The sequence below is a fragment of the Rosa rugosa genome, chromosome 6 (genome assembly GCF_958449725.1).
Source record: "Rosa rugosa chromosome 6, drRosRugo1.1, whole genome shotgun sequence".
Lineage (NCBI taxonomy): Eukaryota > Viridiplantae > Streptophyta > Magnoliopsida > Rosales > Rosaceae > Rosa > Rosa rugosa.
This window is the reverse complement of record NC_084825.1, coordinates 7,861,904-7,871,949: the sequence shown is the minus strand read 5'-3', so window position 1 is coordinate 7,871,949 and position 10,046 is coordinate 7,861,904. Positions and strand designations below refer to the sequence as shown.

General features: G+C 36.3%; 1 long non-coding RNA gene across 3 annotated transcripts; it reads right to left on the bottom strand.

Annotated features, from left to right (window-relative positions):
* Window positions 1–762: 762 nt before the first annotated feature.
* On the bottom strand, window positions 763–3,474 carry LOC133718864 (uncharacterized). Of its 3 annotated transcripts, XR_009850630.1 has the most exons (7): window positions 3,116–3,474; window positions 2,698–2,783; window positions 1,702–1,770; window positions 1,415–1,510; window positions 1,129–1,281; window positions 1,002–1,042; window positions 763–896 (listed from the first exon to the last, which is right to left on the bottom strand). It is a non-coding gene; the product is annotated as an uncharacterized LOC133718864 (long non-coding RNA). The 3 variants fall into 3 exon arrangements; XR_009850629.1 differs by having other exon boundaries at window positions 763–1,042; XR_009850628.1 differs by having other exon boundaries at window positions 763–1,281.
* Between the last annotated feature and the right edge of the window lie 6,572 nt (window positions 3,475–10,046).

The window sequence follows — 10,046 nt, the reverse complement described above, 5'->3', positions numbered from 1 at the left end:
GTCATGGTTTTCTTTGGGTTTGGTTTATAGATTAGGTATTAGTTGTTGGGTCGGGCGCACTGCAGGTTGCGGCAGAGCTCGAGACAATCTTCTCTTTCGCCGTCTAGAGGGTCGTTCCTGTTCTGGAGTTGGGTCAGCAGTGGTGGCGAAAAAGTCTAGCTATGGCTTAGACAATCATCCTTGGCCTTCTAGTGGGTCGTTCCTGTCTGGTTTCGGGTCGGAGGAGATGGCGATTTGGAGCAGTTGTGGATTGACAGTGTTAACACTCGGGAGGTGACGGTGTTGGGTTTACTTTAGTCTCAGGTCTAACGGTCCAGCAATTCATTTTGGTCGGGTTCGAAGTCACAGCGAGTGTAGGCTTGGTCGATCAAAGGCAGGTCAAGTGGACTCTGGGTGGCGAGTTAGTGTTGACAAAGTTGAGTGTCAAGGATTCACTGCTTCTGCGCATGTTGTCTTTGCCGTTTAGTTGTTGTGCAAGTTTTCTTTTAGTCGGAGCCTCTTTGGCTCCTTCAGTCAGTCATTATAGAGTTCCAGTGTGAAGTCTAGTGGCCATTTCTGTGTTAGAGATGTTGCCCAAAATTCGTTGTAACCGATTCATTATTAATGAAGTTTCTTCTTGATCAAAAAAAAAAATTATATGAATTAGTATTCTATAAGGCATCCTGATATTTATAGATGTTAAACTCTTACATTCATTAAACTGTGCGACCAGGTCTAAAATAAAACACACAAAGTGGTAATCTAGTAAACACTGCATGTCTTACTTGAAACCGGGCTTCTTAAACTTAATCCATGTCTTCTCAGTAAAAGCATCAATCTGGACAACATATTTCTCATAGACCACCGGCAGGGTGTGCAGCAAGACAAAAGCTGTCATTCAATTTTCAAGATGATGCCTATTAAAAATGAAAGGTTTCAAAACCAAAATGCAGAAAAACTTCCGAAGGTAGACAAGGGTAGAATGAAATCTTCACTCAAGTAATAAGGTCAGGAAGTCGAACCATTTCCCAATCTTTGACAGAATCCAGAGGACAGCTATAATCTGATAACCAAAGGGACACCTAATGAGTATATACGCCCAACAATTGCTTATTTATACATCCAACTATGAGGGAACAATCAACTTACACCGAGGAATGTCTTCAAACCTCTTCAAAATGCAATATCCCACAAAACATGGAACCCTTTGTTGAGTTCAATCCTCATTGCAGAGGCAAGCTCCATGACACACTTCTCAGGAATTTAACTATTGAGATTTGTGGGGCTGGATCTAGTGGAGCCCTGATCCAGCAACAAAGTGAAGTCAGGGTCAAACGGTATTACATCAAAACATCAAACATGCAAAATATAGCAAGAATATCGAACTACTTGTTGATAAAGGCAGATGCATTGTAAGTATCAACATATGACGCACCAAGGTGATCAAATGGTATTCAAGCAACTCAAAGAAAATCCATAATACAGCGGCTGCACCAAGAACACTTGCTGATACTTTCGAGGATCTCAGCAGCTGCAATGAAAGACTGACATAAGATCATAATTGAAAACATTTTCTTTCAAAGTCCTACTCCCACCCTTCAATCAGGTATAGTTCTGAAACGGACAAATGGAAAACTATTCCAGAAACTTTTGGAGACCATTAGATCATAAAATATCTTTTTCTTTAGATGTTCATGAAAGTTCAAAATATTTAGAAAATACCTGGCTCGCTCAAAATGTGAATTTCATGTCGATGGGTTCACCCATGACAGTTGGCTCGTACTTAATTTCCTAAACATAGGAGCACCAGTAAGATATCAAAGGTTACAACCAAAGTAATAAAAATCTACAGTAGCACACTATGTTACTACAAACAAAGCAGCTGAACATGCAGCTCAAAATCAAACAAATTCAACTCATGCATGGCTTGTAGGGCTCGGAATCCATAAACAAACAAGGTTAGATTTGGATATGTGATTCTATTTACTGCCTTGTCCAGAATTCAAAACATCTGCCGGTACCATCCTAAGTTGTTAGGTCCAACACAGTATGGCTATGAAGGGACTAACCTTACAATATATGGCTCAATTCCACCTAGAGGTGATACATGAAAGTATTGCATCACTATTCTTTTATCCTAACAAATTAAGGAGGGAATACAAAGCATGTTTTGAACACCAATAAAAGCCAAAATATTAACTCTCCTATGCTACTGAACCAGAAACTTCTGCACCACGACTTTGCATGGTTAATCAGCATGAACGTGTAATATGCCAGACCGTCTCACTAAATCCCAACCTTTATCTCTACACGGGCAGATTCAATGTAGTAGTGCTAATTGGAAGTCGCCTAAAAAATTGCACAGATATTCTTAAAATTGTTGCTGTATGCAAACCCTTAAAGGTCATCTCCTCATCGGGGGCATAGCCAGCCAATTCATTTAATTAATTTTGACAAGATTTCATCTGGCTTACCAGTACTATTCACAAAAGTCCTTACAGCATAATTGATATTATGGAGTAACAAGCATAATATCAGACATTATATTCTTTCATAGCATTATTACGAGAAAGGATAATCGAAAGATATCAAAGTACTGTAGTTCTTCTTTTTCAGGTGGAGCAATAGGGTGTAAATCCTACATAAGAATGCACAAAATCTGATAAAGAGCTGCAAAGATCATTCTAGCTACAGTCTTTAGATGCAAGACAATATTACCCGTCCAAGCTCTATTTCCAAGAACAACTTGAGTTCTGCATTATGAAGTAATGTGCCTTATTTGATACCTCCCTCAACTGCCCAACCTAACAACAGAAGGAAAGAAATAAAAATTGAAGAATCAGCATTGATCCATATGCTTACTCACTCCATAAAGAAGCAAAAACAAGGCCACCATCACGCTGCTCTTAAAATAATACACCTAGAGTCTTAGCATGGGGTAATAGTTAACAATATTGAATGCACCTTCAGAGGATTTAAAAGTTTTATACAGAAATCAAGATAATCTAGCTTTATATCTAATATACAAAATGAAAGAACTGCTTAAATACAAATTTTCTAGTTCCACAAGAAACTAAAAAGAAAAAGAAAAATGAAACTTGAAACAGAACATAAAAGAAATATGCATAGAAATTACATGTTGTGTTTCCTTCATGGGAATCAACGGACGGTTTGGACGATATGTATGGTTTTGACACTTCGCCCACAGCCAAAACCGCTGAAATTGAACTGGTATGCCAAACTCCTTAGCAACCATCTCCTGTATAAAATCAATTCATGAAGAATAATGAGAACACTAAGATAATGTTAATTTGCAATAAATAAATACCGACTAGGACAATGTCTTGACACAATCTTTATATTCACACTGGCATCAGAGTAGGTAATGTAGTCATCAATCATTATGCTTTAAACTCGGCTGATATTTATTGTTATTGCCTATCTCATTAGGCTAAAAAATTTGATTGAATTACCACCATATATGCGATAATGCAAAACCACAATACCCTTTATAATATTTCCTTTACTTTTGATTCATCTGCGAGCAAACCTTCTCCCTTCAGATGCTTCTGTAGAGGAATTCACGGATGTTATCGCTAAACACATGTTCCCAAACTACCTTTTCATGTGAAGAAAAAGTTACCTACAATAAAAAGCTGGCTAACCAGTTGTCCAAAAGTTTCATGCTGTATTTTCTAAAATCAAGTCATATTTGAAATTAGTTTGAAGAAAAACAATAGTAGAACAGAAAATACCAACAAATATAAATCTAATTAAAGACCTATCATCCTGTTAATGCATTGGTACAAATGCAACTTTTTTGTTTCATTACTAACAAGCATCATATTTGAAATTAGTTTTTTCTTGCATTTTCTTGCTAACAACCATTTTGTTACCTTTTGTTTTTTTTTTTTTTTGTGGTGAGACCATTTTCTGTATTGAAATGTTTCTTTTTTCGGCTTTTCGCAAACAAAGTCTTAAACCTCTTTTTCGAATTTTGACGATCAAATATTCTTCCTTTTATTTATTTATTGTTTTTAAGAAGAAGAGAAACCTTCATTTAAGTAAACAACGAATACAAACTTTGATAGCGTGGTTACTCTCTTACCGACACTAGTACACAAAAATATCAAATGGTTTTCATGGCATTTTCCAAACATCATGCAGAACGTCGTCTCTACTGGTGCCGTCTTATGTGGCATGATTCGATGACAATTAGAAAACGTCATAGACAAAACAATTTTCGTCACCTCAGAAACACCATTAGATATCTCTAAATAAGATACATCAATTGTTCCACTACTCAGACCTAAAACTAATATGAGGCCCTCCTTATTCCTTAAAGAAAATAAGCTGAAATCATTTTTGAAAAGACCAATAACCATTTCAAGATCAGAATCACCTCGCTGTGAATTGTTTTCCTGATCAACGATAAGAGCTTCAATTCGGCCAGAATTTTTGGTTGCTTGTCTCTGCGCATCATTCGAAGAAGATGGTAACCAATGGTGAAGGAATGAAAATCTGGTTTTATTTCTCAGTCATGCATAGCAACAAATAGCTTCTGCATGTTTATTTCCTGCTATATTCCCAATTATGTTTTCAAGATGCCACTCTATACACATTTTTTTTTTTTTGAAGAGGTTTGGAACCCAGCCAAGCTGGGAGGCCCATCCCCACGCCTGACTTATTATATTAGAATTAAAAAGTTGCATAGAGGGGGACATGACGCCTTGACCTCTAGCAATGTTACAAGCATCCTCATAGAGAACATCCAGAATAATAACAGGAGTCTCATCTAACCAGACATCATTTAGAGCATTATAACCACTCTATACACATTATTTAAATGAACTGGAACTTGCAGTAAATTCAAATTCAAAGATGACATGCAAAAGTGCATACTAGAAATTGTATCTCCCAAACACTTCTTATCTAACACCATATAACATCCAAAGACATTCACATTAAACTTCCAAATGAAAATTTCAGCGCGGGGTCTTTAAATTTTGGGTCAAATTGTTTTATGACTATTATGAAATGCCATGACCCATTTCAGAATCAAAGGCAATTAACAAACGTCATAAAAAATATTTTCACGACATATCCCAAACGTCATGGTCCATTTCAGTCATGACATTTTTCAAACGTCATAAAAACATTTTTCATGACGTTTTCCAAATGCCATGGCCCTATGTAGTTCATGACATTTATCAAACGTCATGAAAACATTTTCAAAAACATCATAAAATTAAGACGAAATTTTTATCCATGACGTTTTCATTAAAAAAGTCATAAACAGGGTATTCAATGACGTTTTCGAACAAATGTCATCAAACATTGTCATTAAAAGTCATATTTGTAGTAGCTAGTGCGAGTAATATATAGGAGCACCACACAAAATCTTAGAAGGCTAAAATAAATATTGGTTCCCGGTAGCTTGTTAAAAACAATCATCATAAGTCAATGAGGCCCAAACTCAGGCTACATAGCAGACCAATTTTCGAGAGCCACGATAAATCCTCGTTATTAAACGCAAGAATAATCACATTAACCTGTTCAAAACCGTGCAACGGCATATCGCTGTCAAATTGACACCAAGAAGATACTGATTGTAAACCATATAGTCCTCAGAAGTAAAAGCCAAATCAATCACAGATCAGTAAACCTGACCCATAAGTCACAATAATTTCTCACAGCCATCCTCAAGAAGAAAATTACTTCTTTCAACATCGCAACCTAAATTTCCACACCACGTGCATGTTGGAGCTTTTCCCCATTACTTTTACCACAAGGAGGTACAACAAATAGCTCCTACATGTGTATCTGGTGAAGGATTGAAAATCTGGTTTTATTCTCTTTGTCATGCATAGCAAAAAATAGCTTTTGCATGTGTATCTGGGAATAATGTTTCCAAGATGCCACTCCATGTGTAAAACCTCTGTTATTTAAATGAACTGGAACTTGCAGTAAATTCAAATTCAAAGATGACATGCAAAAGTGCAGACTAGAAATTGTATCTCCCAAACACTTCTTATCTAACAACATATAACATCCAAAGACATTCACATTAAACTCTTTCACACAAATCACACCTACTGAAGTTGAGATTTCCACCTCCAATTTCCATCAAACATCTTCGCAACAATGTTTGATTTTATCTCCATCTTACTAACAAAATTCAAACTCACTCTTCCACCTATATCACCCAGTAAGATATTGTGAATAAACACATTGGGGCTAATACCACAAACAGAATTCCCGAGCCGGAAATTATCCTAATTGAAACTTAACGAAACAACGAAAAGGCATGCCTCTTTGAGCAAGCCCTATAAGCTAAAGGAAGCTATAACTGAGCAATAACAAAACGAAGCTAATAGGAAACACAATTGAGCAAGAACGCGCTATAATTGAGCACGAACGACTGAAGCTGTAATTGAGCATAAAATCTAATAGAAAACTGTAATAGAGCAAGTGATTCAAGAGCATACCTGTCGAAGCCATTAAAGTAACTTTGAGCACTACACACATAAAAGGAAACCAAACTTCTTCAATGCAGAGGCTGTTGTAGGGTAAAATCAGCAGAATAAGAACCGTAAGAACTCTATGAACCCTAGGGTACTCGATCGATATGAAAAAATTGACCGAAAACGTACCTCTTAGGGTGAGCTTGGTCCTCAAGCAAAGGGGTTTGTCCGTAAAGACTGTACAAAGAGTGAAGCAAGTTTTTTTGGAGAAGAAAAACCAGTCGCCTGGACTTTATTGTAAGTTTGAGGGTAGTGGACTCGGGTCTTTGGGCTTTCAGCGAAAACCCACCATTTTGTTACCTTTTGTTTTGTTTTTGTTTTTTTTTTGTGAAAGACCATTTTCTGTATTGAAATGTTTCTTTTTTCGCAAACAAAGTCTTAAACCTCTTTTTCGAATTTTGACGATCAAATATTCTTCCTTTTATTTATTTATTTATTTATTGTTTTTAAGAAGAAGAAGAAGAGAAACCTTCATTTAAGTAAACAACGAATACAAACTTTTTTTTTTTTGATAAGAACGAATACAAACTTTGATAGCGTGGTTACTCTCTTATCGACACTAGTACACAAAAATATTCAATGACGTTTGAAAAACGTTATAAAATGGTTTTCATGGCATTTTCCAAACATCATGCAGAACGTCATCTCTACTGGTGCCATCTTATGTGGCATGATTCGATGACAATTAGAAAACGTCATAGACAAAACAATTTTTGTCACCTCAGAAACACCATTAGATATCTCCAAATAAGATACATCAATTGTTCCACTACTCAGACCTAAAACTAATATGAGGCCCTCCTTATTCCTTGAAGAAAATAAGCTGAAATCATTTTTGAAAAGACCAATAACCATTTCAAGATCAGAATCACCTCGCTGTGAATTGTTTTCCTGATCAACGATAAGAGCTTCAATTCTGCCAGAATTTTTGGTTGCTTGTCTCTGCGCATCATTCGAAGAAGATGGTAACCAATAGTGAAGGATTGAAAATCTGGTTTTATTTCTCGTCATGCATAGCAACAAATAGCTTCTGCATGTGTATTTCCTGCTATATTCTCAATTATGTTTCCAAGATGTCACTCCATACACGTTATTTAAATGAACTGGAACTTGCAGTAAATTCAAATTCAAAGATGACATGCAAAAGTGCATACTAGAAATTGTATCTCCCAAACACTTCTTATCTAACACCATATAACATCCAAAGACATTCACATTAAACTTCCAAATGAAAATTTCAGCGCGGGGCCTTTAAATTTTGGGCCAAATTGTTTTATGACTATTATGAAACGCCATGACCCATTTCAGAATCAAAGGCAATTAACAAACGTCATAAAAAATATTTTCACGACATATCCCAAACGTCATGGTCCATTTCAGTCATGACATTTTTCAAACGTCATAAAAACATTTTTCATGACGTTTTCCAAATGCCATGGCCCTATGTAGTTCATGACATTTATCAAACGTCATGAAAATATTTTCAAAAACATCATAAAATTAAGGCGAAATTTTTATCCATGACATTTTCATTAAAGAACGTCATAAACAAGGTATTCAATGACGTTTTCGAATAAATGTCATCTAAACATTGTCATTAAAATTCATATTTGTAGTAACTAGTGCGAGTAATATATAGGAGCGCCACACAAAATCTTAGAAGGCTAAAATAAATATTGGTTCCCGGTAGCTTGTTAAAAACAATCATCATAAGTCAATGAGGCCCAAACTCAGGCTACATAGCAGACCAATTTTCGAGAGCCACGATAAATCCTCGTTATCAAACGCAAGAATAATCACATTAACCTGTTCAAAACCGTGCAACGGCATATCGCTGTCAAATTGACACCAAGAAGATACTGATTGTAAACCATATAGTCCTCAGAAGTAAAAGCCAAATCAATCACAGATCAGTAAACCTGGGTCAGGTGTCACAATAATTTCTCACAGCCATCCTCAAGAAGAAAATTACTTCTTTCAACATCGCAACCTAAATTTCCACACCACGTGCATGCAGGAGCTTTTCTAGGTATGGCAAAAATCCCCATCGGGTATTCGACCCTAACGGGGAGAAATTCGGGTAACGGGGATGGGGATCCTCAGTATTCGAATTCTGAAATCAGGTATGGGGCGGGGATGGTATTTTGATCCCTATCCCCATACCCACCCAATAAGAATTATCTGAAATATATATATATATATTATTTATTATATATATTTGATATTATTTATTAATAAATATTTATGTAAACTTCATCTTTTTGTCAATATTTAAATTCTGTTTAATAAACATGTTCAAAAAAAGGAAGATTCTTTTAATAAAAGATTTTTATCAACATGTCAATTTTCCTTGATTGAAATAAGAAATTTATTTTATTTTGATGGTTGATTTTAACTTCATATTTTACAATCTAAGTTTTTGTATGAATTTTTAAATTAGTAATATTGTTAACGGGGATTGGGGCGGGTACGGGGACCTAATCCCCAATGGGGACGGGGATGGGGAATCCCCAGTATCTTATTACGGGGATTGGGGCGGGTAAGGGGAAGGGGAATGAAGTCGGATAAATTACCCTACCTTCTCCATTGCCATCCCTAAGCTTTTCCCCATTACTTTTACCACAAGGAGGTACAACAAATAAATTAAATAGATTATTAATTCATATGTAGGTACAACAAATAAATTAAATACATTATTAATTCATATGTCTTAATATGAGCTAGCTTTTCCCATTAATATGTCTTATAAATGTTTATGTCATTTTAATCAAATCATAATTTATATATTCTCATTATCTACCACTGGAGGTACGTCTGATCAATTTTGGAAGAAGATTTGGAAGGTGCATGTTCGTCCAAAAATTAAAATGCATGCTTGGAGATTAGTGAAAGTCTACCAAGTGCTTCTATTGAATTTTTTTTTGTCTTACTTTGGGCCATTTGGACTGAGCGCAATAATGTTATATGGAAGGGAACTTGCTTTAATCCCTTTCATGTAATAGATTGGGCAACTAGTTGGCTTGAGGAGGTCAGGAGAACGCGCACATGCAGTTCGCATAAGGCTGGAAGTAAGCAAGGTAGTAGATTACATGCTGGACGGTGGTCTTTACCTTCTCCAGGCAAACTTAAATTGAATGTGGATGGGGCCTACTGGTCACAAGCTAATGTTGGTGGAGTGGGGGTGGTGCTTAGGGACGACATGGGTAGATGTGTAGCGGCAATGTCTCGACATTACCCCTTTGTTCTCTCTGCTTTGCACATGGAAGCGGAGGCTTTACGGGCAGGTTTGCTGGTTGCTATTCATGAAGGTTGGGATGACTTTCAATTAACTTACAATCATCAACAATCCGACCTATTGTTGAAGATGAACTTCTATAAGGTTGGGATAGCAGCCAGCAAATCCCACAAGCATGCATAGAAAAAATAGTCAATACCATTCCATCTAACCCAACCATTCCCTAAACATGTGCTTTGAGCCCTTGAGAAATCTGGGTATGCTGAATATATTTGACCATGGTTAAAATAAACGACTAGTTAGTCGCC